The sequence below is a fragment of the Callospermophilus lateralis genome, chromosome 1, assembly GCF_048772815.1.
Source record: "Callospermophilus lateralis isolate mCalLat2 chromosome 1, mCalLat2.hap1, whole genome shotgun sequence".
Classification (NCBI taxonomy): domain Eukaryota; kingdom Metazoa; phylum Chordata; class Mammalia; order Rodentia; family Sciuridae; genus Callospermophilus; species Callospermophilus lateralis.
Window position 1 is genome coordinate 158,605,954 of NC_135305.1, and position 17,561 is coordinate 158,623,514.

The 17,561-nt window shown below is 45.2% G+C and overlaps 1 non-coding gene across 1 annotated transcript; it reads right to left on the reverse strand.

The window, feature by feature from the left end:
- Positions 1–5,859: 5,859 nt before the first annotated feature.
- Positions 5,860–6,001, reverse strand: LOC143384426 (U4 spliceosomal RNA). Its single transcript, XR_013089317.1, has one exon. It is a non-coding gene; the product is annotated as a U4 spliceosomal RNA (small nuclear RNA).
- Positions 6,002–17,561: the final 11,560 nt, after the last annotated feature.

Genomic DNA, 17,561 nt, shown 5'->3' on the forward strand with positions numbered 1-17,561 from the left:
GGACTAGCTGAGCATGTGTTCCACCACTGAGCTACACCCCAGCCGCTTGATTTACTCTAAACTCCCTATTTCAGAGTCCCTGGAAATTTACTTTTCCAGTTTTTGTTGTTTTGTTTTGGTATTAAGGATTGAGCTCAGGGGCACTTTACCACTGAGCAACATCCCCAGCCTTTTTTATTTTTCATTTTAAGGCAAGGTCTCACCCGATTGCTGAGGGTCTGGCTGAGAGCAGGAGCCAGAAATATGATACGCTAGACAGGCAGGGACCACCATTGCAACAAGTCCAAGTTTCTCATCCCAGAGAGCCCAACTTCATGTTCAAAGTATCTGCTGAGCCAGACAGCGCATGATCAACATATGACCAACATCCTGAGTAGACACTGGGCCAGATGACCAAGTGTCTCACTCTGATTGGATGTGGAAACTCCCCTCTCGAAAATTCATTAGTCATTAGCTTTAAATGTCACCTCCAGCAACACCCTATGTGTATTAACCCCTAGATAGTAGGCACACAAAGGCGCCCCTCTCTGGGGACCCTTTCCTTGTGGGAGCTCTGCTTCCTATTTCAAAAATAAATTCTGTTACTTCCCTCTTACCCTCTAATGTCCCTGGGTCTCATTCTTTGGATCCACAAGAAAAGAACCTACACATCACTGTGCCTTACTGCTAGGTTGCTGACACTGGCCTCCAACTTGCAATCCTCCTGCCTCAGACTTTTGAATTACTGGGATTACAGGTATGTGCCACCATATACAACAAAATGTATTTTTCTTGATGTGCAGCATCAGAAATTCTCATTCATTGCTGAAGGGAATACAAAATGTTCAGCTGCTCTGGAAGACAGTTTGGTTATTTCTTACAAAACTAAACATACTCTTACCATACAATCCAGCAGTTGTGCTCCTTGGTATTTACCCAAAGGAGCTAAAAACTTAAGTTCACACAAAAATCCACATATAGATGCTTGCAACAGGTTTATTCATAACTGTTGAAACTTGGAAATAATCAAGATGTCCTTTAGTGGATGAATGGATTAAAAATGGTGGCACATCCACATAATGGAATATCATTCAGCTCTAAAAAGAAGTAATTCCAGCCACTTGGGAGGCTGAGGCAGGAGAATCACAAGTCCAAAGCCTATCTCAAAACCTCAACAAGGCCCTAAGTAACTTAGTGAGACCCTGTTTCGAAATTTAAAAACAACAAAAACAACAACAAAAATCTGGGGCTGTAGCTCAGTGGTAAAGCACTCCTAGGTTCAGTTCCCCCCGTAACATGGAATGGGGTGGGAGGGTTCTTTGTCTTCTGAATTAAAAAAATGAAATCCTGACACAGGGGTGAACGCAAAGTAGCAGAATTTATTAGAGTAATAGACAAAAAAGGGGAGTTCCCAAACATGAGGGGACCCAAGAGAAGGTGCCAACGGGAGTCTGTTGTCTAGGGGTTTATATGACGCTAAGGGTTCAGGGGCTAGCTTCTGGCCCAACCCTGGGAAGGCACTGGGTGTCCACTGGCTCTTCACATGCCCTTTAGTCCAATCAGATTACCATACCTATTTTTTAGAGGGGGTCTGGGTACCAGCAACAGGTGTCTGTCGTTCCCCGGGAACCAGCCTGACCTTGTGTCTGTAGTTTCTCGGCCCCACTTCACAGAGGGTCCAAGTTTGGACCCTTGGAGGGTTAAGTTTCCTTTGTGCCTATTTGAACCCTTCCTCCTGCCTCATTAGTAGTGAGAGAGAAAAAGAGGGAGGGAGAGAGCCACAAGAGCAACTGAGATCATAAAAGGACATGAAGGGAACTTAGGTGCACATGACTGAGTCAGAGAAGCCCATCTGAAGAGGCAATCTGAAAGCAATGCCCTGTGACTCCCGCCATATGACATCTTGGCAAAGGCAAAGCTATGGAGACAGTAAAAAGATCCGCAGTGGCCAGGGTTTGAGGGAGGGGGGAGAGAGGGAGAGGGGGAGAGAGAAAGAGGGGGAGCACGGAGTATCTGCTACCAGATGCTATAATGGTCGATGCACGTCAGTGTACATTCATACAAATCTGTAGGACGTAGGATGCCAGGAGGTGACTCTAAAGTACACTGGGACTCTAGGTGACCATGTTTGTCAACGTGTGAGAATTGCACTTGGGAGTGTTGGTGAGGGAGGGAACACGTGTGCGGAGACAGGGGGTGCATGCGGAATCTCTGCCTTTTCCTTAGCATTGTGCTAGGAAACTAAAACTGCTCCAAAATTGTTGAATCTTCTAAAATTCGTAAAATTCTTTTGTTACTGTTCTGACATATTAAAGGAAGAAGGGGGTCTTGATCTTGTTTTTTGTATCTCTCACCAATAACATTCCTTATACCATTATTTCAGGCAAACAAGGAAAAAGGAAAATAGAGGAGCTATTTTTACCCCTTCTGTGGATCAGCCAATCCCATTTTGCAGGAGGCGGGGCATCTCTGCACAGTGACTTAATGTTTGCTGCCCTTCCAGAGATTTCCGAGGTCATCCCTAAGAAGGGCCTCACCAGTTTTCAAATCCCAGAACCTTGTTTTCCTCACCAAAAATGGCCTTTAGGGAGTGGCTTTACAATATTCCTTGTCTGGTTACTGCAGCTAAAACAGAGAGGCAGTGAGCTCTCTGTTCTGTGCATCAATACATTATAACAAGCCAGACAATTTTAAGAATGTTAGGTTCCTGCATCAGGAAATTAAATCAGCTCTAGAAATCCCTTCCAACTCTGAGAACCACAGGGACATGGATATAACACCTGAGTGGGTTTGCACGTGGGTGGATCTAGAGAGACATGATTTCTAGGCCTTGGGCTTTCAAACTTTCTAGGTTGAAACCAGAAACTGAAACTTTCAAGGTGATACTTTTTAAAAAAGAAACTTTACAGATTTTTTTTAGCCATAAAAGTAATTTGCATCTTTCATTTCTCAACTGGGTGATGGGTTTATTATATTGTTTTCTATCCCTTTGGCAAATTTTAAATATTTTATAATAAAATATACAAATTCATGTTCAAACACTTAAAATATTTACTTACTATGAAAACTACAACTGGGGATATAGCTCAGTGACAGTCTGGCATGCACAGGGCCCTGGTTTTGATCCACAGCAGCACAAAAACAAAAATCTGTGTAAACAGTAAAGAATATATAGCTGAGCACAGTGAGGCATACTTATAAGTATGCTGTGGCTGTCGGACCCTCCACTGTCAAGTTACTCTTTCTTACCCTTTTCATATTGTGATCTTCAGAAGGAAGGTGCTGGGTGCAGCCCACACTTAAGGAGCAGGGCTTTGTGCACCCCTTCATTTGGGGTACTAGGGAGGGAACCTGGAGCACTATATCACTGAGCCACATCCCCAGCCCTTTTTTTGTGTTTTATTTAGAAACAGAGTCTCACTGAGTTGCTTAGCAACTTGCTTTTCGCTGAGGCTGGCTTTGAACTCATGATCCTCCTGTCTCAGCCTCCTAAACCACTGGGATTACAGGCATGTGCCATTGCGCCTGGCCTCCTCCCTTTTTATTTGACAGAGTCTTGCTAAATTGTTAATGCTGGCTTTGAACTTGTGATCTTCTTGCCTCGGCCTCCCAAACTGCTGGGATGATAGGTATGCACTACCATGTCCTACCCTAGCTCCATTTTATAACTTTTAAAAATTAAAAAGTAAAGCCAGGCACGGGGCACACGCCTGTAATCCCAGTGGCTCAGGAAGCTGAGGCAGGAGGATCAGAAGTTCAAAGCCAGCCTCAGCCAAAAGGAAGGTGGTAAGCAACTCAGTGAGACCCTGTCTCTAAATAAAATACAAAATAGGGCTGAGGATGTGGCTCAGTGGTTGAGTGCCCCTGAGTTCAATCCCTCATGTACCCCACCTGCAACACACACACACACAGACACACACACAATTATTCAGATTGGGTGCAGTGGCACATTCCTGTAACCCCAGAGACTAAGGAGGCCAAGACAGCAAGACTGGAAGATCTAAAGTTTAAGCACAATCTGGACAATTTAGCAAAACTGTGTCTCAAAAAATGAAAAAAGGGCTGGGGATGTGGCTCAGTGTTCAAATGCACCTGGGTTCAATCCCCACAACATTTCCAGCTTTTTTTTTCCTTTGGGGACTTCTGAACGTGTGCTCAAGCTACTATATTCCCATCCACTTTCCCACCACTCCTGATTTTAAAGCAGGATAGATCATATCCTACTTATGTGGACCACATCATTTTTAAATCACATAGCTGGAGAAAACAAATCAAGGTGGCACCTTCATAACATTATCTGACCCTGCAATAGTCCCAGAAGCACTTGACATTCATTCCACTTAGGTAACATGTTGCCCAAGTTCACACTTCCTCTCTCTACTGAAAATAGTCAGGTAGTTTTTTACTCTTCTTTTCACTCCATGCTCCTTCTTTCTTTTCTTTCTTAATTTCTTTTCTTTCTTTCAAGATTCTTCTCAACAGAGAGTGAAAATTCAGGCACTAAATCCGGAAACGACTAATCACGGTGAACTTTCCATACCTCATCTCAGGCAGCAAATGTGGGAAGAGAGAGTGTTTCTGGGACACCTTGAGGCGGCTCTGGGTGCTAATCATCTTACATCATCTCACACCAGCTGCCCCCACCTGCTCCACCTCCTTTTCCTGCCTCCTGTTCCTGCTTCCTTTCCTCTCTTCTTTCCAGAGGAGTTGCCTCATCTGATCTACCCAAGTCAGCCCCACCTCCCCCCTCAAAAATGGCATCCTAATCTGCACCGTGCCTCCTGTGCAATTCAACAGGATGGAATTATATACACACAAAAAAACTGGAGGCTTGGGAGAGAGTGCCAATTTGGCGTGGATCAGAGAAGGCACCCCCTCTTGAAAGAAGAGAGGGGAAAAAATGGGATTAATAATACGTCTACAATGTTTCAAGGACCACACAAAGTGGCACAGTGTCTTTCACTGTTCAGGGACATCCACAGCTAAGAAATATAGTGGCACCAGCTCTATGTGTTCCTTTAAGCTTCCCTCTTCAAAACAAAATCCCACCTGCCTCTTTTCATTTTACCATCTTTTCATAACTTTTCATTGAGCAGCTATGGTGAATTTGGCCCAGTTCCACATACCAAAAATAGAACAGTAAACAGAGCAGGTGAGACCTTTGTCCCCATGAAGTTTACATTCCGCTGAGGAGATGTATATGATAACCAAGGAAATAAATTGAATAACAAGAGAATTTCAGGTAATAAGAAACCTGGATCATGTAGATTTTTTTTAATATCTTTATTTTGTTTATTTATTTTTATGTGGTGCTGAGGATTGAACCCAGTGCCTCACATGTGTGAGGCAGGTGCTCTGCCACTGAGCCACAACCGCAGCTCCCATGTAGGGTTTTTGTACTGGGTATTGTAGGTGCTTTACCACTGAGCCACATTCCTAGTCCTTTCTATTTTTTATTTTGAGACAGGGTTTCATTAAGTTGCTTAGGGCCTTGCTAAAATGCTGAGGCTAACCTTGAACTTTTGCTGAGGCTGGCTTTGAACTCATGATCCTCTTGCCTCAGCCTCCTGAGTCACTCGGATTATAGGCATGTGCCACTGCGCCTGGCCCCCACCCTTTTTATTTGAGAGAGTCTAGCTAAATTGTCAATGGTGGCCTTGACTTGTGATCTTCCTGCCTTAGCCTCCTAAACTGTTGGGATTATAGATATGCACTACCATGTCCTATCCTCACTCCATTTTATAACTTTTAAAAATTAAAAAGTGAAGCTGGGCATGGTGGCACACACCTGTAATCTTCCTTCCTTATCCTCCTGAGTTACTGGAATTACAGGTGTTCACTACTGCACCCAGCATGGAAGACCATTTTTGAAAAATCCCGTCTCCATAGAGACTGTCAAAAATTTGCTGATGCCAACTGTATTTCAAGTCATCATGGCAGGTTATTGAGAAAGGTTTTCAATTAGCAATGATCATACCTCAGATAAACCTCATCAGCTATAACACTGCCACTGCACAAAGCTTTTTAAATTATAGCTGCAAAACTGGAATTCATTATAAGAAAGCAGAAAGCTAAGGTAAGCTTTGAGCAGGAAAATGATATAATTCACATTTTATGAAGACCTATCTATATCTGCATAAGGACATGTGTAAATACAGACATACACACACCCACACATATAGAAAGGCCCCTCTGGAGCCCACGTGTGGTGTACCCCCGTCATCCCAGCAACTTGGAAGTCTGAGGCAGGAGGATCACAAGTGTTTTGTTGTTTTTTTTTTTTTAATATTTTAATAGCTTTAATACAAAAGACAGGGATTAAAGTATCAAAGCAACCCCAGGATTATGATATAACCAGCAAGAGAAAAACATGAGTGGGGTGGACAATTTTTTTTTTTTTTCATGAGACCTTATCCCCATTTTCCTGGGTTATCCACATATGGGAGAGTGAAAGTGGACCTTCTCTCTCACCCTGCACAAAAATCAACTCAAAATAGATCAAAAACCTAGGAATTAGACCAGAACCGATGCAACTCCTAGAAGAAAACAAGGGTCAACACTCCAGCATATAGGCCAAGGCAATGACTTACTCCATAGGACCCTAAAGCTCAGGGAATAATGCCTCTCCAGTCTCCACATTATGAGAGGAAACAAATGTTTTTTCTAGTTCTATGAAGAATGTCATTGGTATTTTGATGGGGATTGCATTTCTGTACACTGTTTTTGGTAATATTAAAATTAAATAACATTAATTCTGCCTATCCATGAACATGGGAGGTCTTCTCATCTTCTAAGTTTATTCAATACCTTTTTCAATGTTCTATAGTTTTCATGGTAAAGGTCTTTCAACTCCTTGGTTAGAGTTATACCTAGGTATTTTATTTTTTGAGGTTATTGTAAATGGAATTGTTTTCCCAATTTCTTTCCAGAAGACTCAATTTTGGTATAAGGATTACAAATTTGAGGCCAGCCTGGGCAACTTAGTGATACTCTGTCTCAAAGTAAAAAATAAAAAAGCGCTGGGGATATAGCTCAGTGATAGAGAACTCCTGGGTTCAATCTCCAGTACCACAAAAATGAGGTAATATAATAATAATTTAAAAAAATGGTCCCTCTGGCTCTTATGGAGAATGGACCATGGAAGGGCAGTCTGGGTTTGCTGATAAGTGCATTTTTCCCCTGCTTCTGCTTGGCAAGTCACCTCTTCCATTTGCTCTTTATTTATCTGTCCTCTTTGGAATTCCTTTCTGCAAGCTATCTAAACCCTTTTCCACCTGTATTTGACCTGTCCCTGCCAATTAGCTATAAACTCTGGAGTCAGAAAAACCAAACACACTTCTCCACTGATTCTGGCATTGCACCCTGTATGCAAAAGGAATTGGATTCATGGTAGGAGGTGCTGTTTTGCCTTTCCATGAGAAGAGATGGCCTAGTGTGGGTAACCTGGGTTCTGGTCATTGAGAGGAGAAACAAATGACTTTGCTTCTTGGACCTCAGTATTCCTGTCTGGAAAAATGAGACTGATGCTCTCTTGGATGTTTCACTGCAAATATAAAGCATTGTGTTTACAGCACAGTGTGCATGTGGCAGCTGGTGCTGCTGTGATGAGTGACTCCTAGCAGCCAGAACCCTTTCTAACCCTCTTCTCTCCTGTCCCCACAGCAGCAATGGGGTTTGGGTTGCTTTTCTGAATTTGAAATGTTTCCTTCTGATCCAGGAAAGAAGACTGCTAACCAGTGGAGCTGCTCCTCCTCTCCAGGGCGAAGTTTTGGAAGATCTGAGGCTAGGCTCGTCAAAGCAGAGGAGCCTGGCACCACTCTGCCCCTCGCCTGTCTAATTTAAACCAGAGATCACCAGGAAGGCAGGGCAGGACAACAAAGCCTGAGCAGTGGGCGAGGACATCTGGCAGGAGAACTGGCAGCAGGCTGATGGCTCCCAGTGACAAGAACTGGCTCCCACTGTGTACAGAGCCTGCTGGGAGGAAGGGGCTTTGTGCGCATGGACGCCCAGAGGGAGGGCACAGACCCATGGCTCACTCCTCGCTCATTTCAGCACATTTGGCTCTTCAGATTAGTGGGCTGTCTTCAGCAGGTCCAGATGATGCTCAGCCACTAGCTCTGAAAACCCTTCTCCTTTGCCTCTCTGTCTGAAACCCCCAAGCAATGTAGGTCAGAATTTTCTCATAGCGTCTTCAAACTCATTTTCTCTCTTTTGTATTTTGCATCTTTTGCTCTGCATGTTGCATTCTGGATGATTTATCTTGATATCTCACTAATTCTTCGGCATGTCCATTTTTCTGTCAAGGGCCATGATTGAGATTACTATTTTGGGTATCATTTTTTTTTTTCTAAAAGTTCTATTTTGTTCTTTTTCAAATCTGTCATGTCTTTCCCTCCCCCTCTCTCCCTCGTTTTGTCTCTCCCCCCCCCACCCCCCACCCCCAGTAATTCAGGGAATCAAACGCTGAGTTTAGCTGGGTGCAGTGATACGTGCCTGTAATCCCAGCAGCTCAGGAGGCTGAGGCAGGAGGATTGTGAATTCAAAGCCAGCCTCAGCAAAAGTGAGGCACTAACCAACTCAGTGAGATCCTGTCTCTAAGTAAAATAACAAAAGAGGGCTGGGAATGTGGCTCAGTGGTCATGTGACCCTGAGTTCAATCCCCGGTACCCCTCCCACAAAAGCAAAAGCAAAAAAAAACCCTGAGCAGAGAGCAGGCGAGGCGAGTGCTCTCTCTCTGAGCTACATCTATTTTGAGACAAGGTCTTGCTAAGTTGCCCAGGCTGGCCTCTCACTGGTGATTCTCCTTCCTCAGCCTCCCAAGTACCTGTCATATTACCTTTTAAGATCTTCCCTTAAATGTTCCTTGTAAACATTTCCCAGCTTGATTACTGCTTTATTTGTTTCTTATTCCTCTTTTTGATAACTTCTGATTTCAACAGTTAAGTATAATCGCCTTAGAATCTGCCAGACATTCCGATCCTGAAGGTCCCCACGTGCTGTTCTGCCGCCGGCTCTTTCTCAGCCCTTGCTCAGGAGCCTTAATTCCAGGTAGGCCAGCATGTCAGCCCATCTTTTCTTACTATTATTAAGCACTTGAGGCAGAATCCTGAGGTGCAAAGGGACCATGTGGCATCATGAGGAGCAGACGTGTATGTCTCTGTCCTCTCCCTCTGTTACAAAGCCACTGGGATCTGATCGTGGTGATGCCACCCTGATGACCTCATCAAGTCTTGCTCACCTCCAAAGGCCCGGCCTCTAAACTCTGCAGCTGGATTGGGTTTCCACCCTTAACAGCTCACAATTAGGATTAAATTTCAACCATGAAGCCTTGGAGGGCACTCAAACCAGAGCTGCCCTGTTATCGCCAGTTATTTGCAGGGACTTCCTTAGGCTTGGAGTGAAAGAGGTGTCTTCTGGAAAAGTCTGTGTTTCCCTCTGCCATGCTCTAGGGTGCAACCACCAGGGCCACTGCACCCCGAGTTCACAGCCCCAGGTCCTGTGTGCCCCCTTGGCACATATCTGGGCTCTGCAGCTCTGTGACAATGACCTCTCCAGAGTTATTTTCTCTTCTTGCTCCCTTTTCTTTCTCCGTTAGACCGGACTTCTCTCCCGTCCCCTGGGGTTGTAGTTACTGATGTTCCTCAGTGGTATTCAGGTAAATGCCCAGCATCGGCCACCCGATCCACAGTACTCGTCGCTTCTCATGATGTCAGTATTCCTTCACGGTGCACCAGGCCACCCACTGGAAGCCACCGCAAGGAGTCTAGAAGACTCAAGCACCGTTGGCCCTCACAGGTGGGCGCTGTTTTGTTCTGGGTCATCTTGGCCACTCTACAGGCCCACTGCCCTGGACTCTCAGTGTGTGGCACGGTCAATGCCCTCGGGACAAAAATGGCTTCAGTGAACTCTCCCAGGGGTCAGAACTTTCCTGGCAATCTCCAGAGAAGCGGCATTCATGCGGAGAGATCTGAGTGACAGAAAGCAGCTGGCCAAGGGAAAACTGGGTGGCCACAGTTCCAGGCAGAGGAAGAGGCTGTGTGCAGGCCCGAGGTGGGGCCGAGCTGGTATCTGAGGACAAGAAAGACCAGCACAACTGGAATGTAGCGATAGGGAAGTGGCAGGAGCTGAGGCCAGGCTGGGGGCAGAGCCTGGCCACCCGGGAGGTCAACTGCACCCAAGTGCAGGGAGAAGTTGTCTTTAGGGGTGTTTGTTGTTGTTGGGGCAGAATGGGGTAGAGAAACCAGGGGTGCTCTACCACCGAGCTATCCCCTTATCCCCCTTCTTTTTAAAATTTTTGAGATGAGATCTCACTGAGGTGCAGGGGCCTTGAACTTGCCCTTGAACTTGCAGTCCTCCTACCTTAGTCTCCTGAGTCCGAGATTACCGAGATTACCATTGTGCACTTCCATGCTCCCAGGGTTTGAGCCAGGAGTGGGAAGATCTGATTTATAGTTTCAAAGATCTCAATTAATTAGCACACCTTAGGTGTGGGCCTTGTGTAGTGTAGTGACACCATCCAAGAGCACCATACAGAAACGAAGACAAAGGAGAAACTTTACATTAAAAAAAAAAAAAAAAAAACCTTCAAATACAACCTTAGCTGGTTGGTGATGGAGCTGAGCCTCAGCAGGGTGAGGTCGTAAGAACGTTCTGTGATCCTCCTCCCCAAACCCACCACCCCACCAATCCCGATTAAGGACCACCTTTAAAACCCTGCCCAGTGCCCTTTGCAACAGTCACAGATACCAAAAACATATCTGGGATGGGCACAATGGCACATGCCTGCAGTCCCAGTGACTTGGGAGACTGAGGCAGGAGGATCACAAGTTAGAGACGGGCCTCAGCAACTTAGCAAGGCCCTGTCTCAAAAAGTAAAAAGGACTGGTGGTGTAGTTCAGTGCTTAAGTGCTTGACTAGCACGTGCAGGGCCCTGGTCCAATCCCCAGAGCAAAAAAAAAAAAAAAAAAAAAAAAAAAAAGGATGGGAATCAAAGTAGACCTGGGAACTCTGTATTATCTTTGCAATTTTTCTGTGAATCTATAACTGATCTGGAAAATGAAGTCTAGTTTGAAAAAAAATAATTTCACCAGCTGCTGTATGGAGACTAGGTTATAGGGATGGGGCCTGAGGGGAGCAGGAGGTAAAGATTATGACCAAGACTGTGGCTTGGATTGGATGGGGCAAAGGAGATGGGGAAATAGGATCCAATGCAGGGAGTCCAGCTGCCAGGCTATCAGGTCTTGCAAGGAGATGAATTGTGGGACATGGAGAAAGTGAGGAGTCTGTCAGACCCTGGGTCTTTCAACTTGATCAACTGGCACACCATGCCTTTACCTCAGATGCACCTGAGTGGGAGAAAATCTCAAAAGCTCCATTTCCGCTAGGGCGGTCCAAAGTGCTGGTGAAAGGTCAGGCAGGAGCTGTCTAGGAGGCAAGGACATGGATTAATCCACAAGTAGGGACAGAGCACTTACTCTGAGCTAGGAGCATATCTGCTATATGAGGGACACAGCTCCTGCCTTTAAGAAGCTCCTAGCTTTTTTTTTTTTTTTTTGTACTGGGGATTCAACCCAGGGGCACTTTTCCACTGAGCTATATCCCAGTCCTTTTTATTTTTTATTTTGAGACAGGGTCTTGCTAAGTTTCTGAGGCTGGCCTTCCTTGAACTTGTGTTTCTCATGCCTCAGCTTCCTGAGTGGTTGGAATTACAGGCGTGCCACATCGTGTCCAGCAACTTCCGGCATGTTTGAAAAAAAATCAACATACTAGAGAAGCCCAGTCAGTCCAAATAATGAGGGTGGAGCCCAGGAGATGGTGAGAAATCTAGGAGACTGCCTGGAGGCAGCAGCACAATAGATATGCAAATCTGGATACCCTTAAATCAGCCAAGTCTTCCTGTTCTGAATAGGCACATTAGTGGCTGCTGCTGTTACCAGCTTCCAGCCAGGCTCCCATTTGGAAAATGCCTTCCCTTCCTTCAGGCTACTGTCCAGAAAGGGCCAGAGGTCAGGGAACTCAAGCTGGCAGCTGACCAGGTCTTATCCACCCAGGGCCTCCTGCAGGGCTTAGTAGCTGTGAGTCAGTTATTCCAGGTCTGTCTCTAATCACCTTGGGGCGTTCCCAGCTCTGCTCTGGGGCTAGGGAAGGTGAAGGGCCTCTAAGGCACATCTATGGGGCCTCTGGGGATACCCCAGGGTCCTTGCTAACTTTTTGCAGAAATTCACAAGGTTCCTGCAGTTATAAATAACAGCATGACTTCCTGGATGTTTATTCCAGGAGGGCTGAACAGTGATGCAATAGCTGCCTGACTCTCGCTCCTGCCTGATTTCCTCATAGACAGAGTCAGGTGAACCCAACCCCACAATCCTAGGGGCCCATGTGGCCACCTCAGCCCATCCACGGTTGGCTGAGCTGGAACAAGCATATCACACCCCATCAAAACTCCCAAGTCCTTCAATCTGACTCAAAGTCATACCCCTTCCCGAGGCCCACACGGTCACTGCCCACTGGCCTTCCTGTCCCCTCCTCCTTCCCCCTTACATCCTTCCGTCTCACTGTCCATTGCCTGCCCCACAGATGTCGTGGCTTCTTCCTGCCTGTGGTCTTTGAACTTGCTGTTCCTTTGCAGGATGAACCCCCACTCCACCCCCACCCCGCACCATCTTTTTCTTTTTTATACTTTTTTTTAAAGTGAAAAGCATAACATGCAACTACCCATTTTATTTTTATTTTTTTACCTTTGTTATTAATTTGTTTTTATGTGGTGCTGAGGACTGAACCCAGTGCCTCACACATGCTAGGCAAGCGCTCTACCACTGAGCCACAGCCCCAGACTCCCCCCACCAATTTTAATTTTAAAGTGTACAAATTCAATGGAATTGAGTGTGTTCATAGTGTTATGCAATCACAGGTCCTTCCAGTTTCAAAACTTTCTCAGTGTCCCATAAAATCTTTCTGTCTGCATTAGGTAGTCCCTCCCCACCCCGCCCTCCCTGAGGCCCTGGGGACCTCTAATCTGCTTCCTGTCTCTGTACATTTGCCTATTCTTTATCATATCAGGGCTAGGGTTGTGGCTTAGCAGTAGAGCAATCGCCTAATGTGTGAGGCCCTGGGTTCCATCCTCAGTATCACACAAAAATAAAAAAAATAAAGGTAAAGGTATTGTGTTCAACTATAATTAAAAAATAAATATTTTTTTTAAAAGTATTATATCAGGCTGGGTGTGGTGGGACACACCTGTAATCTCAGCTACTGGGAAGGCTGAGGCAGGGAGATCCCAAGGTCAAGGCCAGCCTGGGCAACTCAAAGAATCATACAATATGTGACCTTCCCTGTCCAGTGTCCCTCATTGGAATAATTCTTCCAAGGCTCACCCACATTGTAGCAGATGTCAGTGTTAAGTTCCTTTTCATGGCTGAATTATATGGCTTGTGTATAAACACAATTTGGTTGTTTCTACCTTTTGACTCTTAGGAATCACATTGTTGTGAATATTTGTGTATAAGTTACTGTTTAGATATATGTTTTTATTTTTATTTTTTTAAAGATACCTAAGAGTAGTATTGTTAGGTCATGTGTTAACTCCATGTTCTACTTTTTCCTTTTTGCACTGGGAATGTAACCCAGGGTCTTATGCCTGCACTCTACCACTAAGCCACACACCCCCAGCCCTCATGTTCCACTTTTTAAAATTTTTTTATTTTTATGTGGTACTGAGGATTGAACCAGCATGTCTAGGGGAGCACTCTACCGCTGAGCCACAACCCAGCCCTCATGTTCCACTTTTTGAGGAACTACCAAACTATTGCTAACTGGTAACTTTTTGCAGAAAATTTGCTGGTGACATTCTTTCCCAGGTAGCCAAGGCTGGCCCCTCCTCACCAGTCAGGTCTCAGCTCTCAGCAGAACACACCCGCTCCAATAACGCCTCTCTCCCAATTCATTCTGGTCCCACTGGGGGCTTAGATTGCCGGTGATCCCGTACCTCTTATTTTTGCTAGTGCAGCCCAGCACAGTGCCTGGTACACCATAGGTGCACAGTAAATGGTTGCTGAATGACTATCTCAGGTTGTCAGAGGTAGGGCCTTGCAACTGTGTGACACATTCTTGAGTCCTTAGATGACCATTAGACAGTTCAGCTGTTTACAAGGCCAACTTCCTCCTGCCTCGAGGGAAGAACAAACTGGGGAAGGCAAACCATCCTGGTGATCTCTCCTGGTCCTTCCATTAGTGACTTGGGGCTGACGTCTCTCCGGCAATCCCCAGGTCCTTGGCAGGGAACGGCCAACCCTTGGTGGCATCCCACGAAAACAACCAAAATCAAAACCAAACGAGATGGGAAAGGGTGTGGTGGGAACCAGATCCACACATCAACCTGCCATCAGCCTGGAGTCCTGGCCCAGGACTGGCTCGGGGTTCAGGCATTTGGGGTGCCCAGCACCAATTCCCACCTTGTCACTTGGTTAGATGATCTTTTATAGCTGATTTAATCGTGTTTTTCATTTTGGAAAATGAATTTAATAGCAGAGACTCGGGGGGCTTCAGGTGGAGTCACTGAAGCCCCTGCAGTGGGGGGGGCGGTTTCCATGGCCGTCGCCTCCAGGGGTCCATCTCAGTGCTGTTGCCCGCGGCCGGCTGTGCAGAACAGAGATGCCAACGTGCACTTTGAAAGAGTTAAAGGAGGCAGCGTAATGGTACCTGATGCCTCGGAATTGTACAATTTAATGTGGTTAAAATGGTCAATTTGATGGGTACTTCACCGTAATTTAAGAAGTAAACATTAAACAATGTGTCCAAGTCCCTTTCCAAGACCCTTGGATAGAAAGTTAAGAATTTTCCTGTCTGGTTATTTGAAATGACAACAGCTCTCCTACCTGGGGTTGGAAACAAATTACCTCAGCAGTAATGACAGTGGCTGTGCCGGATTCCAGGGTCCCATCCTTGCAGAATTTTCTAGAAGGCCCCTCTCACGTCCTGGAGGAAGGCTGGTTTAAAGTGACAGTGCTTAGGGGGGCAGGGGTGGGCTCTGAGCTACTTGCTGCTGGCTGCCCTTGCACCTGCTCAGCTGCTCTGCAACACCTCTGCCAGGTCAGTCGCAGGGCTGAGCTCACCCCCAGAAGTCTCCCCTCTCTACAGTGCAGCAAAGGAGGACTTCTTCAGGCTCTTCTGACGGTGCCATCCCCACCCCTCGGGGAAACTTGAATATGCAGAAATAGAACAATGAAACAAATGAGTGCCCAACACTCAAGACTGACCATTGTTAATGTTTTCCTCTATTTTTATTCTTTTTAACTATACACTTTTTTTTTTTTAACTTTTTTGCAGCACTGGGAACCCACTTTACCACTAAGCTACACCCCCAGCCCTTTTAAAATCTTGAGACAAGGACAGACACCCTGGCACACATCTGTAATCTCACTGACTCAGGAGGCTGAGGTAGTTGGATCTAAGTTCAAGGCCAACCTCAGCAACTTAGCAAGACTCTGCCTCAAAATTAAAAAATACAAAGAACTGAGGTATAGCTCAGTGGAAAAGCATCCCTGAGTTCTATCTCCAGTACCATTAAAAAAAAAAAAAAAAAAAAAGATGTGCAAGTTCCTTTCAGTTTTTATAAATGCAAACCAGGCTGCTGCAAACATCTGCCTATTAATTCCTCCAGAGCAGAGCTTTTCAAAATGCCTGAGATAGCAATGGGCCATGAAATCAATTTTTTCTTAAATGACACAGACAAAATAATATATGATAAGTTCTTTAATATTCTTTTATGAAGGTTTTCTGTGTGTGTGTACTTGGTAGGAGAGGTAAATATTTTTCTTACTAAGGATTGTGGTAAAACAGGTTTCAAAAACATTCCTCTCCCAAGAATTTTACCCTGAGGTATCTACCCAGCAAATTAAAAATGCATATGTAAGTGAAAATTTGTCCATGAAAGTTCATAACAGCACTACTTACAATAGCCACAGACACCCAAATGTCCACAAATGGAGAATGGATAGTTAAAATGTGGCATATCTGTGTGTCTGTCTTGGTACATTTTCTGTTTCCCTAACAAAATACCAGATGCTGGGTAATTTATAATGGGTAGGTTTTCATGGGTTCTGGAAGTCAGGAAGTTCAGCATGGTGCTGGTATCAGCTCCACATCTGACGAGGACCCTCTTACTGCATCAGACATGGCTGAGGGTATCATGTGGTGAGACACAGAGCCCCATTAATCTACAGGTGCCCACTTAGACAGGCAGAGCCCTCTTGACCCAATTTCCCCTTAGAGCACCTACCTCTCTACACTGCCACATAACAAGCAAATCTTGACGTGAGTTTCAGAGGAGACAGACACATCATATCCAAACCATAGCACCATACAATGGAATGTTATTCAGCCATAAAAAAAAAAAAAAAAAAATGTGAGCACTTGGTTAAAAAATCATTCAGGCCAAAAAAAATCCTAAAAAATAAATATTAAAAAATTCTCTCTCGGGCTGGGGATGTGGCTCAAGCGGTAGCACGCTCGCCTGGCATGCGTGCGGCCCGGGTTCGATCCTCAGCACCACATACAGACAAAGATGTTGTGTCCGCCAAGTACTAAAAAATAAATATTAAAATTCTCTCTCTCTCTCCCTCTTTCTCACTCTCTCTCACTCTTTCTTTAAAAAAAAAAATTCTCTCTCTCTTAAAAAAAATTGTAAAACATCCTAAAAAAATCATTCAGAATTTCAAACTGTAACTGAAGAGCATCGAACCAAGCGTGCCCTTCTGAGCCCGGAGCCCTCTAGCAGCGGCACGGGTTGCACAAACCAGCCTGCCCTAGTCTGCCCATCCTGTCTCGTCCCTGCTTGTTTTCCTGGTGGAACAGGCTGCTCTGAAGATACAGACTACAACAGGTTTCCCTGGTTGCCTAGCATGGTGCCCGGGATGGAGGAAGGGCAGCAATATTTACTAAATTAATTGAAACAGAAAAGTCACTTTTCAAAAAGACATCCCTCTCCACCTCATCCCACTGGGATGCTATGATCTAAAAAAATAAAATGAACAAAAATACCAAGTGTTGGTGAAGACACAGAGAAATTGGACCCTTGGTGCATCGCTGGTGGGGACATAAAACAGTGCAGCCACAGTGGAAAATTGGGCAGTCCCTCCAAAGGCTAAACTTAGATACCAAGTGACTCACCAATTCCACTCCTGATGTATACCCAAGAGAAGTGTAAACACGTCTTCACCAGAATATGACTGTTCACTTCAACCCGGTTCATAATAGACAAAAGGCAGAGCAGCCCAGATGTCCATCAGTGGATGAATGGACAGACAAAATGTAGTCCACTCATACAATGAACTATTATTCAGCCATAAAAAGGAACAAAGTCCTGACACATGTGACAATATGGATGAACACTGAGACCACTATGCTGTCACGTAAGGCCACATATTGTATGTGCTATTTATATGAAATATACAGAATGGGCAAATCTGGAAAGCCGATCGGTGGTTGGCAGGTGATGTAGGGAGAGGAGCATGTGGGGCTCACAGGATGGGGCTTTCTTTCAGAGTAATGAAAATGTCCTGAGCTGGAGAGTGGTAAGGGCCACA